The sequence below is a fragment of the Adiantum capillus-veneris genome, chromosome 29 (assembly GCF_014529385.1).
Source record: "Adiantum capillus-veneris isolate H3 chromosome 29, ASM1452938v2, whole genome shotgun sequence".
Classification (NCBI taxonomy): domain Eukaryota; kingdom Viridiplantae; phylum Streptophyta; class Polypodiopsida; order Polypodiales; family Pteridaceae; genus Adiantum; species Adiantum capillus-veneris.
The window spans coordinates 118,139,898-118,146,934 of NC_140959.1; positions in this window are offsets into that span (position 1 = coordinate 118,139,898).

The following is a 7,037-nucleotide window of genomic DNA, read 5'->3' on the forward strand; positions in this document are numbered from 1 at the left end:
AAGAGGATGAAGAAGATGGAGAAGAGGGTGTCCTCTTTCTCGCCTTTTTCTTCTCTTGCTTTTTATCATCCCTCTTTGAATTATGGCGTGGAGAAGAGTGTGATGGTCTTCTCCGCTTTGGTGGTGATGGAGAGCGTTTAGCCCGCCGTCTTCGTGGAGCCATCTCCGCCGAGGTGGCGGGAGACTCGCTTCTTTCTCGTTCCTTCGGTGGAGGCTCTTGAGTTCTCCTTTGGGAAGGAGATGCATCATCAAGAAGTAAGTTCTTGAGCCCTTCATATGGATTCTCTTCTTCTTCCCGAATCGGAGAGAGACCTCTTTTGGTAGTCTCACAAGGAGGCTTCCTAGGTGTTCTCTCGTCATGGTGATGAGCTTGGAGAATCCCGTGAGCACGGAGCTGCCGTTGCACTTCACTTTGGAGAGATGGATTGCCCATGGCTTGTTGAAGCCTAGAAACAAGATAGTTAACAAGCATTGAAGCATCATTAGTAGCTTGCTCATGAGCAAAATCAAAGTTATCAACATTAATTTCACTCTCTTTACTATTGTCAGCCATTCTAACAACTTTTAGGTGTAAACTTTTTAGGTGTACTTTGGCACTTCAAGCCCTAGTTGCTACTCCTCTTTACCCCTTTAGAAAAAGCACTCAAGCTACTGTACCCGCGGCTCGAATACCATTAATTGCAAGGAATAGAAGAGAGGGTCTTTCGACACCAAAACAGCACCGGCTCCTGTCAAGCTTCTAATAGCTCAATAGTGGTTAAGCCGTAGGCAAGCCCCGTAGGACTCCATTATTAAGACCATAGCTCTCGACGGTGATGCCCCGTTAACTGCACAAAGGCAGGCGCACTGAAAGGCTGAAAAATCCCTATTCTACTTACTCACAGGCAATTAATAATACCAACCATTTGTAGCTAGCTTGAGGACCTCCCTTCTTGAGCAAGAAAAGAGAAACCTTGAGCTCTGATACCAATGTAACATTTAATGGCCTAAAATCTTATGTGTAGCGGAATTTAGCATGAACATAGTGGACATTTCATTAGAGTTGATTCCTAATGAGAATTACAAGAGTGCTTGGGTGGAGAGAGCAACAAAAAGCATAACACCTAGTTAGATAGCATCGACAATACTTTCAAAAGAGAGAGCAATTAAGCTATTGACAACAGTTGAGGACCGGATTTGCATGGAGCCGGTCCCCCCTCCAAAAGGCTTTGTATTATGGTTTCTCCCATCAAGAGAGACATTGTACAATACAATTCTTTGTGTTCCTTCAAGACTAGCTAGTGCAATGAAGATGGAAGCTTCATACACCAAGCAAAACACTTAATCAAACACAACTTGAATTATCCCCGTTCTCAGACCCAAGACCTCACACACCTTCGAAGATGGTGAGAGCTAGCAGGGTATGAGAGTAGATTGAGAGGAAAAAGAAGTATCTTACGAGAAAGAAGTATATCTCCTCACATAATCACTCATATTAGCATAGCTTAGCTTAGTAATTAGCTTGGTAGAGAAGATGAGCATGCATTGAAGCTTGGCTCTTGGTTGGATTTGCATCCACATGCCAAGAGAGTGTTGATGTAGGCTTCTATCTCACAAGCTTGGAGTAGATGATGAGCTCTCCATTAAAGCTTGGGAGGAGATAGAGTATTTTCCCTTCACACATGGTCAAGTGGGAGAGTGTGAGTGTCAATGCCAAGCAAAAATCAGCCCCCTCTCTCTCTTGGGCGAGCCCTAGCTGCTAAGTTAGTCTGGCTTTTGCCTCATTGGACCTCCCCAGGTCAAGCCAATAGGGATTAAGCAGCATAAGTGATAGCCTTCTGACATGTGTCCCCCTTTCCCCTTTTGTGAGAGCTTTAGATAATTAAATAATTAAACTAAACTCTCATTGGACCCCTTTGCCTCCTGGCCAATAGGAATCAGGCAAGCCATGGGGCTCCTGAATGCTCATTGGACCCCTTGGGAGACTGCCCAATAGTCTTCTAGGACACTTAATTCTTATTGGTTTCTTTTATTAAATGTTTTTAAATTAATTAAACTAGATTTACTCTAGCCTAATTCTCATTGGTCCACTTCAAGGGTCTTCCAATAGGAATTGGGCATACCTTGTGGGCATCTGGCCTAGGGAGCTGACATGTGTCCCTCATTCCCTTTGTGTAAAGGGAGCCTGTGTGTGTGTGTGTGGCTTTCTCTCTCATCCCCTAGCTTTGGGGCTCGCCCCCTCCCATGTAGGGATGTAGAAAGACTTTTTGGGCACACACTAAGCATCCAATTTTCCCTAAGGTTGACCTTTGGACACAACCTTTGAATTTTGGAACCTTAGCATTTTGGAAGTCTTAATGGGCTGAACCTTAGGGTCTTTTTAGCCCGTTGTTTCACATGGCTCTTTTGCAGATGGCCCCCCCTTTGGATCCCTATTTTCCCTCCTTTGGATCCCTACTGTGGCCGGTCTGCTAACTTAACCAATATTCTAGCTTTTTCTCCCTTGGCACTTCCCCACATTAAATGATCAGTTTAATATGAGAAAATCATTTAGGAGAATTAGATATTGATTATTATGACACTACAACTGCATATGCTTTTTTATTGTATATGAGAATACAATTACTGTGCCAATGTTGTTTGATTTTGCAGTGGACTGAAGAAGGCTAAGGATATTCATCTCAAATGCTCTTCCACCTCGACGAACGAGCTTCAACTCAATAGCTTCGGAGGACGGAATCTACATAAGGGAGGGGGGCATGTTAACCCTCATGCACATTCCTATCACCTAAGACGGACGTTGTATTATTTATTTGGTAGAGTCAGGTACCGGGCTTGTCGGTCCAATAGGAAAAGGGTAAGAATGATCGCCGATGAGAGGCTCACTCTAACTGGAACATTCAAGGGATTAGTTGGCTAAGCATGGGCGCCCAAGTGTGAATGGGGTGAGCTCATATAAAAGTCAACTAAACCTAAAATTCACTCATTCTTTCATTTGTGCAATTGAAGAATGCTCTTGCTCCATCTCCATCTTCTTCTTCTTCATCTCCTTGTGTGTGTGTGTGTATGCGTGAGAGAGAGAGAGAGAGAGAGAGAGAGAGAGAGGGAGAGAGAGAGAGAGAGAGAGAGCATTGCGACGGCCGCACGACGGTGGCAAAGCGGTTGAGCGCAACGTAGCGGTGTCTCCCTCTTCTTCGCGGTGAGGAATCCTCCATGACAACAAGAGTAGAGCGGTGAGTGACACACCATCGCCATCTTTGAGCTTACTAGTTTAGGCTAGTTGCATGCTTGGAGCCATTTGTGGCTTGCACACAGTGTATTGGCAAGTTCCTTGCATTGAAACATGCGACAGACGTGCGCGCGTACACACACACACACACACACACACACACACTTGGTCACAGCATCTGACCTTGATAGTATCTGGAGGGATTCTGATGGTGTTCTGAATCACTGTATCTGACCTAAAAAATGTGACATTCAACCATCTACACTCAATCTAAATTTTAGTTGGTGCCTTATGGAAATTTTACCTTATGCTTTACTATACATAATGATCATTGCTAACTTTTTGCTATAGAGAACACAATGGCTAAGTGAAGCTATCCACTATGCTATTTTGGTAGCATGATGCCTCTAAAAACCTAACTCTGTGGGAGTAGTCCCTTGTGGAATTAACCCTTAAAAATAAAAATCCCTTGTGGTTCTAACTTTAAAAGGTAAACCTTCCCTTGTATGGCGTTGCCTGGCTTAAATCACTGCGAGGAATAGGAATTCTATGAAATATCTGTCGGCACCAATCCCCTCCCCTTTCTGATGATGATGGCGGCGTGGTGAGGCTTGTAGCTCAACCTTTTTATGATATATCCTCCTCTCTAGGGCCCACTCATGATCCGGATGGGGATTGCGCGCAGCAGAGAGCTAGCAGAGTGCGGCCATACCGAGCATGTTGTTCGGGGGATGAATGCTGACATGCTTCTGACACATACACAACCACTACCCCTATATTAAGGTGAGGGGATCTTCCCTTCACTTAGACTTGGGTCTGTCTTTTGCCTATTAGCATACAGGAAAAACAAAAATATTTTAGGTTTTGGGCAAATGGGTTTTTGATATATCCTGCCCCGTGCAAACAACTTGATATGGGCAACAGTTGTTGTACTAGTAATGAAAGAACAAGATGTCATTGGAATTATACTTGTCTTTCCCCTGACACTTGAGAGATTATTTTGAGAACACTTCTGCTCACAAGTTCTATATTTCCCTCAAAATATCAAGTTTAAGATAATCTATTGCTTTGTTGGATGATTATGACAGGTTTTTTGTACTTTAGTATATTGAAAGAGAATGGCTTTTTTGCTAGTTTCCAGTCTTGCTCACTTTAATTGAAAATTTATAAAAAAATATGCAATCTCATTAGTAGTTGCTTATGAAAAAATGATTTTTTACATTACATACTATCTGAGGTGGGTTTGGTATGGTAACAAAGGGAAACTTGGTGGCCTTGACTTGCTAAACTGGATTGTTTATATCTATGTGTGTTCCTTGTATTTGAGACTTAGAATTTTGAAAAAGTTGCTAATGCTCCACATAAATATGCATGGAACATGGAGCCAGAGTTGCGCGAGAGGAGTGCATTCATGCTCTTGAAATTACTTTGTCATCGATGGGGCTTCACTCCGATGCAGTAACCCTCTCAAAGGACCACAAAAACCCAGAAACTACACAGGATAACCCTAATAAGATATGTATGGGTGGGGCAAATGCAAGACACTTGATTTCAAACTATGGTGAGACTCAAAGCCATACTCCTTTTTAGATATAGAAGCAGGTGTGTGACATAACAACCTACCTTGGCAATGCGGCATCACTAGGGTTGAAGAGAGCACGTGTGTGGGAAGCATGTGATGAGATGATGAGGCTTCTTGAGTGGCCGTACCTTAGTGAAGATGAGATACAATCATTCAAGGTCTCTATTAATAAATTCACAGAGCTAATGGTCGATGCATCGGGTGAAACCGATATCACACATTACATGAATATCTTGTTCGCCCACGGTCCATACTTTCTTGATGAGTATAGACCCCTTGCACTTTGGAGCAATCAAGGATGAAAAGGTCACACTATCTGGCAAAGGTAGCCTATTTTAAGAGCACTCAGCATGGTGGTGGTAAGATCCATAGCAACACGTTTCACGAGATGTTCAATTGGTTCTACCATGCACTAACTGGTAGGAAGAAGCAAAGGGCATGGGGCAACTTGTCTCTTAGGCACCATATTATGAAAATGGTGAGTGTCCGATGAAAGCAAGGATACCACGGGTTGAATGCACATGAGAGAGCATTGGCATGGAGGAGAAATCAATGACGAGTAGGGCGTGCGTAGCTTCTCATGCAGTAACAATTGTAATTTCCACTTTTTGGAGCATATTAATGATAAATTGAATTTTTTTTAAAAGTTGGGCCCTATAAATATCAAAGTGAGTTTTTAAAGTCTTTTATAAGTTTGTGAGTTCTCTCTCTCTCTCTCTCTCTCTCTCTCTCTCTCTCTCTCTCTCTCTCTCTCTCTCTCTCTCTCTCTCTCTCTCACACACACACACACACACACACACACACACACACAGTGTTACTTTAGTACTCTTGTTTTTTTTTTAAATTAAAAAATTTAGCTTACTTTAACTAGACCACATATAGACCTAGCCCTTCTTTCGGGACTTGTTGGGGGTGGTTTTTTATTTTCTGGCAATGATAAACACACACACAACTCTCTACCCAGGGCAGCTTAATTAACCTAAGAGCCTACTTAGGACCACTACCATATATTATCACCATGGGGCACAATCCTTGTAGTTAACCTATGAACTGTGTAGTGTTACTACCTCTGGCGTGGCCGAGCGTGAATAGGTTTGGGGTTCCTCTTCATTACAACGTGAAGGCGGCCTCACCATACCCGTTGTGGATCTCCCCACTCATGGATATTTGCACGCTAAACTGGGCAACCGCCCTCATTCCTTCCTCTATTTAAAAGGTGAGGGCGCATCTCTGCCCCTCACTTAGCTCTGGTTGTGTTCTTTATTTTTGCATCAAGCAACTGCATGACTGTTTCTACATGGAGCTCTCAACTCAAATAACACAGGTAAGCGATGTTTCTTTACTATGGCAATATTGGTGCTGCTATATCATAAGGCATGACACTTGAGTGAAAATTCCATGGTATTAAGGAAGGATGCAAAAGGGTATATCCTCCACAAATCATGTAAACCCCATTTGGGGGGTTCTGATATGTTTTTGCACTGTTTCTATTGTTGAATCCCATTGGGTACTTTTTTGCGTTCTACTGTTCATTGGGGTATGTTGTTTATTATTACTGCTACCTGGCTTGGCAATGTAGGGCCTCTTGTTGATGGCATGACATAATGTTGATACTCTCTCTCTCTCTCTCTCTCTCTCTCTCTCTCTCACACACACACACACACACACACACACACACATGTCTCCTCCTCCCTACTCTCACCTCTTGCCAATGGAAACTAGCAACCAAGAAACCAACAACCAAGAAACCAACAATCAAGAAACAAACAACCAAGAAACCAACAACCAAGAAACCAACAACCAAGAAACCAACAATCAAGAAGCAAACAATCAAGAAACCAACAATGTCCCAGAGAACTTGGATAACATCAAAATTCATCATTTCTTTGATACTCTCGGTCTACTCCGACATGCGCATAGGTCAATGATATCAAACATCGAGCATATACAACAACTAAACAAAGAGGCAGAGCACTTGCGGGCTGAGAGTGAGTGCCAAGAGCCAGCAAACTTTGATCAAGCTCAACAGGATATGCAAAGGGCGAGAATGCAAGAGTTTTACGTAGAGGAAGAGAAGTATCTGATCGTAGAAGCAAACAGGACTCACAAGATGTTCTAAGAGCGATGATACCCACACAACAAGATTATTGAGGTCTTGAGCATAAAGGTCAATACAAAGTACAAGAGATGTCAAGACCAGAGGCCTAACAAAGATCCACAACTACTCACGGACAAGCAAGTGGTCGA